Genomic DNA, 15,806 nt, shown 5'->3' with positions numbered 1-15,806 from the left:
CTCTCACTAGCATGCGCACACACAATATACATTTAATACCATTTTACTTAACACAGCTGCAACCAAAGGCCCTAAGTGTGGTCTATTTTTTTACTACACTAATAGTAAATGATAAAATATCATTCACTATTTTAGAAATGAACGGACAGAAAATAAAGATTACAGAAATTATTCACACTGACTTTGCTACCTCTGAGGCCAGGGGTCACAAAGACAGTGCCAGGATTCACAAGGGGCAGGACATAGGTTGCAGCTGCTACCCCTGGTAACCCCTAAATAATGTCCATGCCTCGTGTTAACCACTACGTATGCACCTGAAACACAGCACACTCTACAAAGAGTTGCAAGCATCTTTGTTTTGGTATTTTTAACCGTCTGGGTGGCTGGGGTGTGGTGACCTCGTCCTCGACCACGGTTGCCGTGTTCCAGGGACGAGACCAACCCGTCCTGCACCCAGCCCACAGGGGGAATACTAGCGCTTCCCCAGTGGACTCTCCACCCACACCCCCCAGTCCGGGACATAAGGGGTATCGTTTTCCCTTCCACTCCAACCCCTAATATAATGACATCAGCGTGCTCACAGCTCAACTGCTGCCGGAACACGCTGGAAGCTATTTGCTTCCAGCGCGTCCATCAGAGAGGAAACAAAAGAGGTGAATCCTTCTCCGGGGAGGGGGGATTTGGGGAGAGAAAACAAATACAAGGGGAAAGGAAAGAGTTTTTCCTTCCCCCGTGCCTGTTTTGTTTGGATTCCTGCTCCAAGATCGTGGGCAAGACCTGCGATCGTGGAGCAGGAATCTACCCACTAGACACCAGGGATTGCTTGTGGGTGTATTTTGGGGAGTGATCCATTAGGCAAGGGTCGCTCCCTGGGGGCAACAATGTATCCGTGTTTTTTCAGACGATTTGACCCCCCAGTGGATCGAAACCCACTAGACACCAGGGTTCACTTTATTATTTATATTTTGGGGCAGCGACCCCTTAGGGAGGTGTCACTGCTTTGGGGCCATTAATTTTTTGTATGTTTCGCCCCCCTGAGGCTAGATCGTCCATGTTTTCGGCTGATCTGGCCACCCCAGGGAGGTCGAAACCCCCTAGGCCCCAGGGATTGTTGTGTTTGTATGTGTGTTTTTGGGGGCACCCCTTGGGCAAGGGTTGTCCCCCAAAAGGGGTATAATACTGATGGCTATTTCTGCCCCCCTTGGGGCAGATCTGCCTATTTGTTTAGGCCCTTTTGCCCCCAAGGGGGGGCGGAAGCCACCAAGATGTCAGGGATTTTTTTTCTTTGTTTTTGTTGTGTTGGGGGCACCCCCTTTGGCAAGGGTCGCCCCCCCCCCAAAGGGGTCACATTACTGACGGCCAATTTTGCCCTCCTTGGGGGCAGATCGGCCTATTTATTTTAGGCCCCTCTGTGGCAGAAGCAACCAAGATACCAGGGATATTTGTTTTTCCTTTGTTTTTTTTTATTGGGGCGGGCCCCCTCACTCCCAAAGAGGGCACATTACTTATAGCCATTTCTGCCCCCCTTGGGGCAGGTCAGCCTATTTTATTAGGCCCATATGCCTCCAAGACACTAGGGATTTTGTGTGTGTGTGTTTTGTGCAGGGGGGGTGCCCCTTTGGCAAGGGTCTCCCCCCAAAGGGGGCACATTACTGATGGCCATTGGCCTATTTTTGTAGGCCCACCTGGGGCAGAACCAACCAAGACATCAGGGATTTTCTTTTTCCTTTGTCTCTTTTGTTTTGGGGAGTGCCCCATTTGGCAAGGGATGCCCCCAAAGGTGGTACAAAACTGTTGGCCATTTATGACCCCCTTGGGGACAGATCGGCCTATTTGTTTAGGCTAATCTGCCCCCAAGGAGGGCCGAATCCACTTAGGCACCAGGGAAAATGTCTAAATGCTTGGTGGCGGGGTGTTTGTCAACTGACGAAGTATTTGCATTTGTGATTATAATAGTTTTGTTTATCCTTTTTGTTCTAATTCAAAGCTTTTGCTTCCATTGCTGTGGCTCCTTGCGGTTTTGGCAGTGGTTGACCTGCGGTTTGAGTAGTTGCATGTTTAAGGTATGTAAACCAATTTACTCCAGAGGAGTATTGTTGCTATGCATGAATGACATGTTTGTAGTTGGTGTAGTAAATGCAGGACTGTGTGTGAAATTGTCCTTAGATTTGTGCACAATGATATTTGTGTTGTCTTATGGGGTACAAAACTGTTGGCCATTTCTGTCCCCCTTGGGGGAAGATCAGCCTATTTATTTAGGCCAATCTGCCCCCAAGGAGGGCAGAATCCACTTAGGCACCAGGGAAAGTTTCTAAATGCTTGGTGGCAGGGTGTTTGTCAACTGACGAAGTATTTGCATTTGTGATTATAATAGTTTATTTCTCCTTTTTGTTCTAATTCAAAGCTTTTGCTTCCTTTGCTGTGGCTCCTTGCGGTTTTGGCAGTGGTTGACCTGCGGTTTGCGAAGTTGCATGTTTAAGGTATGCAAAACCAATTTACTCCAGAGGAGTATTGTTGCCATGCATGAATGACATGTTTGTAGGCGGTGTACTGAATGCAGGATTGTGTGTGAAATTGTCCTTAAATTTGTGCACAATGATATTTGTGTTGTCTTATGTCTAATTTGCTTTTCTTTTTTCTTTTTAGTAGGATATCATTGGTGTTTGCTGTGTCTGTGCAGGGTAGTTGCTGATGAGTCTAGCTTTTTCAGGCAAGTGAGTGGTATAGTTTTTTAGTACATAACTCTTTGTGATAAAGCCACACTTTGTTTATTACTTAGTTTAGACAGTGCTGGTTGCTGTTGGTGATTTTGTCAAGTTACACTTCTTAGAAAGGATCATGGTGCTAACGGCAGAGTGACCGCTCAGCAGGTTGTTGGCATGCTTTCTGAGACGTCTTCTGACCATGATTATGAGACTGACTCTGCATCTAAGGCAGAGGAGGAAGTGAGATATTCTGGCATTGAGTTTTCTGTCAGAGAGGAATCTTCTGATGAGGAAGCCACTCTCAGTGCAGATTAAGGGCCTGTTTTAGACGAGGACACTGATGTGCCACGAGTGCAGCAGCCTGGGCCTGAAAGGTTTCCCATTGGAAGACCTGACACCTAGGTTACCCAAAACATGGAGCAGCCACAGTTGCCTGCCTTTACTGGTCTCCCAGGGTGTAGAGTGTATCCGGAAAACTTTTTGCCCGTCAATTTCTTTCAGTTGTTTATGGACAATGTATATTTGGAAGAGATTGTTGAGCAGACTAATTTGTAAGCAGTATTTGCGGGACAACGCCAGTCCTCAGTCTAGAACTACCCAGTGGATTCCCACAAATCTGGAAGAGTTGAAACAGTCCCTGTGTTTGACTTTTTTTTTTTATGGGATTGATAAGGAAGCCGTCACTGGCTTCCTATTGGTCTACTAGTCCCTTGAAGGCAACGGCTATATTTTCTGCAACCATGACTGGTAATCAGTATTTGCTTCTTCTTCGGATGCTGCATTTTGTTGACAATGCTTTAGCCTCACCACAAGATTATCTGGATTGTGACGTCTTTTTAGGATTAGGCCTTCTCTTGATCATTTTGTAGATCAGTTTTCAGAGGTGTATGTTCCAGGCAAAGAAATAAGTGTGGATGAGTCGTTGGTCCTGTTCAAGGGGCGTTTTTTTTTTAAGCAGTACATTCCTAGCAAGAGGGCACGGTATGGAATTAAAATGTATATGCTGTCTGAAAGTAGTGTAGGATATGTGTATATTTTCCGGGTCTACACTGGTAGCGATTCCAGTACTGACCCCTCTGCTTGTCTGCCCACTTTTGGAGTTAGTGAGAAAATTGTGTGTGAACTAGATAGATGACTGTTTAACAAAGGTCACCATTTGTACGTAGATAACTTCTACACTGGAGTGCAGTTGTTCAAGGAATTGTTCAGAGTGGACACTGTTGCTTGTGGCACAATCCGTTCCAGAAATACGGAAATCGGGAAAGGCTATCTGAGGAAGCTTGTCTGTAAAAAAAAAAAAAACTTGAGAGGGGACAGTGCAGTGCCTTGCGTAATAATGAGCTGCTAGCTATGAAATTTGCAGACAGGAGGGATGTGTACATGCTAATTACCATCCATGATGGGAGTACTTCTTACCCTGTGACTGTTTGGGGTCAGGTTGCAGAAGTGCACAAACCTACGTGCACTTTGGACTACAATAAGCACATGGGTGGCGTTGATAGAGTAGATCAGAGGTGGAACCTTACACTGCTCTTCATAAGTTTTACATGTGATACCATGGCCACCATCCACTCCGGATCACCATCGGACCCCTGCCCACACCACATCTTCAACAAAGCTAACACCATCATCACCCCCCATCTCTGCCACAGCATCAACAGTTCCCTCGAATCAGCCACCTTCCCAGAGAGATGGAAGCACGCAGAAATCAACACCTTGCTAAAGAAACCAAAGGCAGACCCTGACGACCCCAAGAACCACCGACCGATCTCCCTCTTCCACTTCCAGTTAAGGTCATCGAAAAAATCGTGAACAATCAACTATCCTGGTTCCTGAAGACAACAAGGCACTCGACACCTCCCAATCCGGATTCTGCAAAATCCACAGTACCGAGACCGCACTCATTGCTGCCACAGACGACATCAGGACCATGCTCGACAAAGGAGAAACAGCAGCACTCATCCTCCTAGACCTCTCTGCAGCTTTCGACACGGTATGTCATCACACCCTCCACACACGCCTCCACAATGCTGGAATCCGCAACAAAGCACTGGACTGGATCACGCCATTTCTCACGGACAGGACCCAGAGAGTCTGCCTCCCGCTGTTCCAATCAGAAGCCTCCAAAATCACCTGTGGCGTCCCTCAAGGATCTTCACTCAGCTCCACACTTTTCAGCATGTACATGGCCCCCCTCGGCAACATCGCACGAACACACCACATCAACATAGTCTCCTACGCTGACAACACTCAGCTCATCATCTCCCTCACAAAAGACCCCACTGCTGCAAAGGACAACCTCCACAACGGACTCCACGCCATCGCCAGCTGCAGGGAATCAAGCCACCTCAGATTAAACGCAGACAAGACAGAATTACTCATCTTCGGCACCAACCCCTCGGCTTGGAACGGCTCCTGGTGGCCCACCTCCCTAGGATCCGCACCCTCACCCACCACCCACGCACGCAACTTGGGCTTCATCTTGGATTCCACACTCAGCATGACTCAGCAGGTCAATGCCATCTCCTCTTCCTGCTACAACACCCTTCGCCTGCTCCCTAAAATCTTCAAATGGATTCCCATCGAAACCAGGAAAACCGTCACCCACGCCTTGGTCAGTAGCCGTTTGGATTATGGAAACACCCTATATGCAGGAATAACAAACAAACTCCAAACAAAGCTGCAAAGAATCCAGAACGCATCCGCCCGCCTCATTCTGGACATCCCACCCTGCAACCACATCTCACCCCACCTCAGAGACCTACACTGGCTACCAGTATCAAAGAGGATCACCTTCAAAATCCTCATCCACGCACACAAGGTCCTCCACAACCCAGGTCCCACCTACCTCAACGACAGACTCACCTTTCACACCCCCACTGCAACCTTCGCTCCACCAACCGCGCCCTCGCCTACATTCCTCACGTCCGTCGCACGACCGCTGGAGGAAGATCATTCTCTCACCTTACCACAAAGACCTGGAACTCCCTACCGCTCCAACTCCGCCTGACCCAAGACCTTCTATCATTCAGGAATCACCTCAAGACTTAGCTTTTCGACTAGTAGCTCCCCCCCCCCACCCCCCCCCCACGCGCCTTGAGACCTTACCGGGTGAGTAGTGCGCTCTATAAATCCCTGATTGATTGATTGATTGGTATAAAAAGTTGGCCATCCATTTGATTCATTTGGCAACTTTTAATGCTTTTGTTGCGTTCTAGGATTGTTCCTCTGAGTCATGGATGAAATTTGTTAAAATTTCAGGAGTCAATGATAGAGAGCCTTATTGTGGGGAAACAGGCAAGAGTTCCTAGTGTAGAAGTGGTGGAGGATGTGGCTAGATTGAAAGAACGTCACTTTTCTGACCACATTCCCCCCACTCCCAAAAAACACTTGCCCTCTAAGAAATGTAGAGTGTGTGCCCAAAGAGGTATCCGGAGTGAGAGACGGATGTACTGCCTAGACTGTCCTTCAAAACCTGGGCTGTGTGTGGCTGGCTGCTTCAGACGTTATCACACCCAGAAGAATTACTGGAACTACCGTGAGTGTAAACTGCCTGTTTTATATTTTCATATGTTCAGTTTCACGGTTGGCATTTCTGTCATGTATTTAGTTAGAACCTTTGTGTTTATAGTTTTGTACTTATTTCTAATTAGTGGTTTCTTTGTTGTTTAAAAAAAAAAGTGATGGCAGTGTGCATGGAGTAGCACTTGGCTGGCGGTGTGCGTGGAGTGGTGCTTGGCTGGCGGTGTGCATGGAGTAGCGCTTGGCTAGCGGTGTGCGTGGAGTGGCACTTGGCTGGCGATGTGCATGGAGTGGCGCTTGGCTGGTAGTGTGCATGAAGTGGCGCTTGGCCAAACGCCAGTCCACACACTCCCATCTGCTGGTGTGATTGCTGTATCAGGCATGTCGGCGTATGAAAGTGATGGGCCCTTGAGTGGCGCTGTCTGTTAATGCTAATGTTAGTGTTATAATGTGCTGGGCCCGCAACCCTAGATGAAGGCCGCACCCAGGATGAAAAACGCAGGTGCCCCTCTCCCCCCCTGCAAAAAGAGGTTGTTTTGTAATAGACCATTTTTTTGTGTCCATGTTGTGTTTTGGGGCATTTCCTGTCGCGGACACTAGGCCTAACCACACAAATGAGGTACCAATTTTATCGGGAGACTTGGGGGAACACTGGGTAGCAGGATGTTTGTGGCTCCCCTCAGATTACAGAACTTTCCATCACCGAAATAGGAGGAAAAAGTGTTTTTTGTCACATTTTGAGGTTTGCAAAGGATTCTGGGTAATAGAACTTGGTGAGAGCCCCACAAGTCACCCTATCCTGGATTTCCCTAGGTGTCTAGTTTTGGAAAATGCACAGGCCAAAATCCACAGCTAGGCACTTTAAAAAAAACACGTTAAATTTCTATGTAAAAATGTGATGTGTCCATATTGTGTTTCGGGACATTTCCTGTCTCCGGCACTAGGCCTACCCACACCTGTTTTCGTTCAAGAGCTCGCACCCCCACGTCTGCAGCACCACCCTGCTGTGTCCGTGTCCCTTACCCTCGCCCACGCTGCTGCTAGCGTGTTCGAGGCCCTCCTCCACCCGCAGGCCTCCCCTGCGCCTCATCCCCGGTGTCTAGTGGGCTTCTGGTAAGCGTCGCTAGACTCTTGTGCATTGTGCCGTTTCCACCGTATTTGTGACTTTTTTCTGTATTCTGTGCCTTGCTTTTTTGCGCTTCTTGCCTCCATTTGTGCCTTCTTAGACTGTTGTAATCTGCTTTTGCCCCATGTGCGCCCCCCCCTGCCGCTTGTCGCTTGACTCATGTGCATTGTGCCGTTGTTCACCGTATTTGTGACTGTATTCAGTATTTAGTGCCTTGCTTTTTTGCGCTTTGTGCTTCCAATTGTGCCTTTTTAGTTTGCTGTTATTCCGCTTTTCGCCCCTTGTGCGCGCCCCCTTGCTGTTTCTCCCTGCCGCTGCCTCCCTGCGGCCCCGCCCCCCTCGCATCCCCATTCGCCGCTCCCTCCCGCCTCCCAGCTGCTCTTCCCTCCCCCTCCCTTCTTAATGGCTGGCGCTGCGCGTCTGAGCAGCGGGCGCACCGCTGGCGCGCCAGAGGCAAGCCCGTCTGCGCCCGTCCGCGCCCAGCGCCACCCCCCCTGGTCCGCACGACCCCCGCACCAACAGACGCTGCTAATCGGCCAACGAGCTCATCGCCCTCAACCCCGGCTCCTCCACAACATGCTTCCAGGCCTCACCGAAGAACACCAAAGGACCCTTTTCCTGCCGCGCCTGCAATTTCAAGTGCAACAGAACAAGGAAACCAGCAACAACCAGCACAAACCACCTCCACTGCATACTCCTCAACACACGCTCCGCACGAAAGCGCGCCATCGAGCTCTGGGACCTGCTCGACACTACCGCCCCAGACGTAGCCTTCCTGCCCGAAACCTGGTGGAACGAGTCCTCAGCACCTGACATCGCCATAGCCATCCCGGACGGCTACAAGATCACCAGAAGAGATCGCCCCAACGGACTCGGAGGAGGAATAGCCATCGCCCACAAATCCACCCTCAAAATCCACACCCACACGGACGACACGCTCAAGACCGCCGAACACCTGCACTTCTGGATCCACACTGACCCCAATACCACCCTCAGGGGAACGCTCATCTACCGACCACCAGGACCACGAGCACCCTTCAGCGACTCCATCGCCGACCTCACGAGCACCCACGCGCTCACCTCTATGGACTACATCCTCCTTGGAGACCTCAATTTCCACTTGGAGAACAACAACGACGCCAACACCACATCCCTGATCGACAACCTCTCCAACCTCGGCCTCAGACAACTGGTCAGCACACCCACCCACTTCGCCGGCCACACGCTCGATCCAATCTTCTCCGCAAGCAACCACATCACCTTTAGCCACACCACCGAACTCCACTGGACCGACCACCACTGCATCCACTTCACATTCAAGAAGCACATCGAACAACACCGCACCCAACTACCACCCCACCGCCGCTGGAGCAAAGTCACCGAAGACCAACTGACCAGCACCCTCGCCCAGAACCCGCCCACCGACCCAGACACCGCCGCTCTCAAACTACAACAGTGGATCAACGACTGCGCCAACACCCTCGCACCTCTCAAGAGGCCCACGACAACCAAGGAAAGAAAAAAGCTGCCTGGTTCACGGACGAACTCCTCACCTCCAAACGCACCTGGCAGAAACTAAAGAAGAAATGGCTCCTCAAACACACACCCGACAGCCTAGCAGCCCACAAGGAAGCCACCCGCAAGCACCACCAGCTAATCCGACTCGCCAAACGTTCACACTTCACAGAACGCATGAACAACAACACACACGACAGCAAAGAACTCTTCTGCATCGTGAAAGAGCTCTCCAACCCCAGCGCCAACGTCAACAACATCCCACCATCCCAAGAACTCTGCAACTCCCTGTCCGCCTTCTTCTACCAGAAGATCGCCGACATCCACGACAGCCTCAACACCACGCCTCCGCCAGACCCCACCCCCGACAGCTCCACCTGCACCAACCGACTGACCGCCTGGACCCCCGTAGACGACACGGAAACTTGCAAGATCATGAACTCCATCCACTCAGGATCCCCTTCAGACACTTGTCCCCACCAGGTTTACAACAAAGCTGACTCTACCATTGCCCCCCAACTTCGAAAGGTCAACAACTTATCATTTGAAACAGCAACCTTCCCGGAAAGCTGGAAGCACGCCGAAATCCACGCCCTCCTCAAGAAACCCAAGGCAGACCCCAACGACCTCAAAAACTTCCGCCCGATCTCCCTCCTCCCCTTCCCGGCGAAGGTCATCGAGAAGATTGCCAACGCTCAGCTTACCCACCACCTCGAGGACAACTCCATCCTGGACCCCTTCCAATCTGGCTTCAGACGCAACCACAGCACCGAGACTGCTCTCCTCGCCGCTACAGACGACATCAGACAGCAAATGGACAACGGCGAAACATCAGCCCTCATCCTCCTGGACCTTTCCGCAGCCTTCGACACGGTTTGCCACCACACCCTACTAACACGCCTCCACAAAGCCGGAATACAAGAAAAAGCCCTCAACTGGATCTCCTCTTTCCTCTCCGGCAGAACCCAGAGAGTCCGACTCCCACCCTTCCGCTCCGAAGCCACCAACATCATCTGCGGCGTACCCCAAGGCTCCTCCCTAAGCCCGACGCTGTTCAACATCTACATGGCCCCCCTCGCACAACTGGCCCGTCAGCACAACCTCAACAGTCTCTCCTACGCCAACGACACCCAGCTCATCCTCTCCCTCACCAAAGACCCACACACCGCCAAAGCCAACCTCCATGAGGGAATGAAGTCCATCGCCGAATGGATGAGAAATAGCCGCCTGAAATTGAACTCCGACAAGACGGAGGTCCTCATCCTCGGATGCACCCCCTCGGCCTGGGACGACTCTTGGTGGCCCACCGCGCTGGGACCCCCTCCAACGCCAGCCAACCACGCACGCAACCTGGGTTTCGTCCTCGACTCCGCCCTCACCATGTCCAAGCAGGTCAACGCAGTTTCCCCCTCCTGCTACAACACCCTCCGCATGCTCCGCAGAATCTACAAATGGATCCCGACGGAAACCAGAAAAACGGTGACCCAGGCACTCGTCAGCAGTAGACTAGACTACGCCAACGCACTCTACACAGGCATCCCAGCAAAAGACATCCGACGCCTCCAACGCATCCAAAATGCCTCCGCCCGACTGGTCCTCGACGTACCCTGCCGATGCCACATCTCCCACCACCTGAAAGACCTCCACTGGCTCCCCGTGGACAAGAGGATCACCTTCAAGCTCCTCACCCACGCTCACAAGGCACTCCACAACGCCGGGCCAGCCTACCTGAACAACAGACTCAACTTCTACGTCCCCTCCCGCCAACTCCGCTCCGCCAACCTCGCCCTCGTTCCCCGCTTCCAACGCAAGACCTCCGGCGGCAGATCCTTCTCCTATCTCACCGCCAAGACCTGGAACGCCCTCCCGACCCCCCTGCTGTAGACCCAGGACCTTCTCACCTTCAGGAGACTCTTCAAGACCCGGCTCTTCGACCAGTAGCAGCAGCCCCCCCCCTTCAGCGCCTTGAAACCCTAACGGGTACGTAGCACGCTCTATAAATATTTTGATTGATTGATTGACAAGTGAGGTACCATTTTCATTAGGAGACCTGGGTGAATACTGGGAGGAAGGACGTTTGTGGCTCCCCTCAGATTCCAGAACTTTCGATCACCAAAATTTGAGGAAAAAGTGTTTTTGCCAAATGTTGAGGTTTCCAAGGATTCAGGGTAACAGAACCTGGTGAGAGCCCCACAAGTCACCCCATCCTGGATTCCCCTAGGTGTCTAGTTTTCAGAAATGCACAGGTTTAGTAGGTTTCCCTTGTTACCCGCTGAGTTACAGGCCAAAATCCACAGCTAGGCACTTTGCAAAAAACAGGTCTGTTTTATTTGGGAAAATGTGATGTGTCCATGTTGTGTTTTGGTGCATTTCCTGTGGCAGGCACTAGGCCTACCCACATAAGTGAGATACAATTTTTATCAGGAGACTTAGGAGAACACTGAGTGGAAAGAAATTTGTGGCTTCTCTCAGATTCCAGAACTTTCCATTATTGAAATGTGAGGGAAAGTGTTTTTTTAGGCCAAATGTTGAAGTTTGCAAAGGATTCGGGGTAACAGAACCTGGTGAGAGCCCACAAGTCACCCCCTAGGTGTCTAGTTTTAAAAAATGCATAGTTTTGGTCAGTAGGTGCTGGGTGAGCTATCGGCCAACATCCACAGCTAGGCACTTTTAAAAAAACATGTCAGATTTCAATGTAAAAATGTGATATGTCCTTGTTACGTTTCCTGTCGTGGTTATTAGGCCTACCCACACAAGTGAGGTACCATTTTTATCGGGAGACTTGGGGGAACACAGAATAGAAAAACAAGTTTTATTGCACCCTGTCTTTCTCCATATTTGTTCCTTCCAAATGTAAGAGTGTGTGTAAAAAAGATGTCTGTTTGAGAAATGTCCTGTAATTCAAATGTTGGTATGGGGACCCCGGAATTCAGAGATGTGCAAATAACCACTGCTTTTCAACACCTTATCTTGGGCCCATTTTGGAAATACAAAGGTTTCCTTGAAACCTATTTTTCACTCTTCATATTTCGGCAAATGAATTGCTGTATACCCGGTACACAATGAAAAGCCATTGCAATGTACAGCTCCTTTATTGGCTCTGGGTACCTAGGGGTCTAGATGAACCTAGAAGCCCTATACATCCCCGCAACCAGAAGAGTCCAGCAGATGTAACGGTATATTGCTTTTGAAAATCTGACATGGGAGGAAAAAGTTAGAGTAAAAGGTGTAGAGAAATGGCAGTTTTTTTTCATATTGTTTCAATATTTATTTATTTCAGCTGTTATTTTCTGTAGGAAAACCTTGTAGGATCTACACAAATGACCCCTTGCTGAATTCAGGATTTTATCTACTTTTTAGAAATGTTTAGATGTCCAGGATTCAGCATTAATTTCACATCCATTTCTGTCACTAACTGGAAGGAGGCTAAAAGCACAAAAAATATTTAAAATGGGGTATGTCCTAGTAAAATACCAAAATTGTGTGGAAAAATTGGGTTTTCTGATTGAGGTCTGCCTGCTCCTGAAAGCTGGGAAGATAGTGATTTTAGCACCGCAAACCCTTTGTTGATGCAATTCTCAGGGGAAAAAACACAAGCTTTCTTCTGCAGCCCTTGTTTCCGATTTTTTAAAAAAATCGAAATTTTGAATTTGTATCTTGGCTAATTTCTTGGTCTCCTTCAGGGAGACCCACTAACTCTGGGTACCTCTAGAATCCCTAGGATGTTGGGCAAAAAGGAAGCAAATTTGGCGTGGGTAGGTTATGTGGACAAAAAGTTATGAGGGCCTAGGCGCAAACAGCCCCAAATAGCCAAAAAAGGTCTGGCACCTGAGGGGGAAAAGGCCTGGCAGCAAAGGGGTTAAAGCACAAAGCAAACAGGATAGCAACAGAGTGCAAGCCACCTGTGAGAAACATGAGTGGGAGTGGAACGGGATAGGAGGTAGACCTAGTGAATTACGTGAGATGTCAGACTATCTGAGGAAGTGTTCCTTGGCAAGGTGTATTTCGTTACTTCCTGACTTGTAGGAGTATTGGTGCTGTTCTGAAGTCGGAAGGTAAATTGTTCAGGTTCCTGAGGGTGCATGCTGAGAAGGTTTGTTTTGTTGTTTTTGCCTTCGTGCAGTGATTAGCCTCAAACACTGAGATGTTGGATCTCCTCGTCTGGCGCGGCGTTGACTTTCAGATGTTGTTAGTTTGTTAGCTAGGGAGACAGGTATTTTGGTGTGGAGGACTTTATAAATGATGCAGCTGATCTTGAAGATTATCCAGGTTTTAGGGGGCGATAATGTAGATTATTCTGCATGTGGGTGTTGTTCTTCATCCCATTTATGAGTTGTGCTCCTGCATGAAGGGTACCTTTGAGGGGAATTATGGTGGTCTCTAGAATGGCACTGATTTGGGCATTGCCTCCTTCGAGGTGGGAAACAACAGGGCCTTGGGACGTTCTGAAATCTTACCCTCAAAAAAAAGGTTTTACTTTTTTAGGAGAGTGAGTTTGAACCAGGTTTTTGTTTTAGTCTTGTTGATGAGTATTTTGTGAGTTAGAGGATTTTTTTGAGGATGAATCTGAGGGATTCGGACTGTGTTCTGTCTGTTAGGGTGAGAAGTTTGACAGATTTAAGATAGAGAACCATGATTAAATTAGAAAATGCTAACCAATGCTGACAGGCTGAAGTCTTCAAGGAAGGTGGAGAGAGAGCGCGTTGGGTGGAGGCAGAGGTGATGAGATCTGATATTTTATCAATGAAAATCTTGTGGGTTACGTGTGGTCCATAGACAAGATGAAAGGAGGTTGTTTTGTAGTCCGAGAGAGGAAAGTGGCAGGATAGGAACTCAAAAGATTTATTTGTGGCCATTTTGAAGATGCATATGGGCCATGTTGACTTGCGTATGACTGTGAGATCCCCTCCAGGTTTGCATATGAGGTCTGTGTTGGATAACATAACATGTAGTCATAGAGCACATTTTCATCCCAGCATGGGTATCTTGGCACCTACTTAACTAACAGAAGTTATTGTTACCCAACTTAATGGTACTCATTTTATTGACATTGAAATGATGAGACGGCCTGCCAAGATTTGAACTTGTGACGATGAGATCAAACTCAGACTTCTGCAGGGGATGCATTGGTCCACTGCACCATGAGACTCAGATGCAGTATCCCGCAATGAGGATATCAAGAATGTATCTGGATAGGGGTGTGAACCAGGTTTCTGTGATGAAAAGGACATCTAGTTTGTGATGCTTGATGATGCTGATGATGTCAAAAGCATTATTTATTGTTAAGTGTGCTGTTGTAGGACTCTCGTCATGGGGACGGGACTGCTGCTTTCGAGTGGCAGCACCAACGTGTGTAGGGGACTGAGTCAATCCTACACATCCGGTAATTGTCTGCCTAACCCTTTCGGCTAGCTAGCAGCACCTCACCAAAACCAAGAAGTAAGATGATCTGTGGCAGCCTGACAAATGACACTCTGTGACTTCCCAGGGATATCGTGGTCAGCAGATCATACCCTTTTCTCTCTTTAGCACAGGTCTCACAAACATCAGCAGACAAAGAAAAGCAGGACAGTTTTCAATTTATTTATTTAAAAGATCACAATCTACAATAAAATGCATGAGCCTCAATAGAAAATGAGACATAACACAATCAGGACTGTTACCACAAGTGAAAAGCAAATAAACAATCACAGCATATTGGAACAGCCAGATGCCAATTGTCAAATTTTGCAAACGTGGGAATTCTGGGTGCATTCAGCTCTTATATCTTTGCTAACACAAGGCATGTTGTTTGCCGAACAGTGTAATTACAAAATATAATTTCCAAAGGAATAAGGCATTCTATAAATAAAGCTACCTTACCTTGTATTTGCCAAACTCATGTCCCCCAGACACTCTTCAAATCAATTCTTTTTTTCCAAAACTCATAACCCTCAATGGCCAACTGGGGAGACAACAGAATATGAATAAATCAGTTTGATGCCGGTTAGCAGACTTTTCTGCAATTCTGAAGGTGGTAGTTTGAAATAATATGATGCAGCATTCTTAGCATCATGTCCAGAAAAATATGCAAATGTGTCTACATATGTTTTGAAACTCCCCACCGGTGGATTTGGACAATAACCCCACTGTGTGTAATTATAAACTAATCTTGGGGTACCAACTTGAGCTTAAAATAATGTCCATAATGATGATAATAGATCATTTCCCCATAATTTGCTGATGTCACGTAGGCATCCTCACTTTCAAATACAGTGTAATATTCAAGCTAAGAAAGCATTAAATCAACTGTTTTCACATCCCAGTCTTCAGATACAACCCCAAGTTTAATAACATAATTCATAGAAACGTTGACAACATATGGAATTTGAATGTTCTCAGTAGGGTAGAATATATCATATGTTACTTTATCCCAAACAATCCCATCAGGATTTGGAATGGCTGACCTATGTGAGGCTAGGTAAGGTGTTAAAACCTCATCCACCAGTTCAACAGCAGAGTGTTCAGGAAGATAGTGACCATTTATCAGCAGAAAGAAAATGGTGACAAAACCAATCCAAAGCAGAAAGGTAAGCAGTGTCAATTGTATCCATAGATAATGCCACGGACGAGCCGAGTAATTGTTTTTAAGCCAGTTGTGAGGCTTACATGCTCTTAATACAGGTGCAGTTGTTGAAGAAAAATCATCACTGTTGTCAAAATAATCAAAAACTGGAGCTGGTGCAGAACTGGTAGAAGTACCTAATGTTGGTGGTTTATAATAAACAATGTCATCTGTTTGTGTTGCACTGGAATAATAGAGATCAACATCTTGGACATTTCTTGTCAGTGAAGTGGTGACAGGAATTAACAAAAGTTCATTCTCTGCCCTCCCCAAGCTCGGGGAGACAATTCTAGCATTGTTGCATGTTGAAGCATTGTTCAGTGCTTGAAGAGGT

At 48.1% G+C, this 15,806-nt stretch overlaps 1 protein-coding gene across 10 annotated transcripts in view; it reads right to left on the bottom strand.

The window, feature by feature from the left end:
* BDKRB2 (bradykinin receptor B2) overlaps positions 1-15,806 on the bottom strand; it is a 441,339-nt gene that overhangs the window by 315,673 nt on the left and 109,860 nt on the right. For 5 of the 10 annotated variants that reach the window (XM_069208264.1, XM_069208259.1, XM_069208258.1 and 2 more), the window contains exon 2: positions 14,731-14,812. The exons of the other annotated variants lie outside the window; for them this stretch is intronic. The gene's annotated coding sequence lies outside the window, so the exon portion shown is untranslated. The remainder of the gene's footprint in view (positions 1-14,730; positions 14,813-15,806) is intronic. 10 annotated transcript variants of the gene reach the window in all.

This window comes from Pleurodeles waltl, chromosome 9, assembly GCF_031143425.1.
Source record: "Pleurodeles waltl isolate 20211129_DDA chromosome 9, aPleWal1.hap1.20221129, whole genome shotgun sequence".
In the NCBI taxonomy this organism is placed as follows: domain Eukaryota; kingdom Metazoa; phylum Chordata; class Amphibia; order Caudata; family Salamandridae; genus Pleurodeles; species Pleurodeles waltl.
The sequence above is the reverse complement of the archived record's forward strand: the minus strand, read 5'-3'. Positions and strand labels throughout refer to the sequence as shown.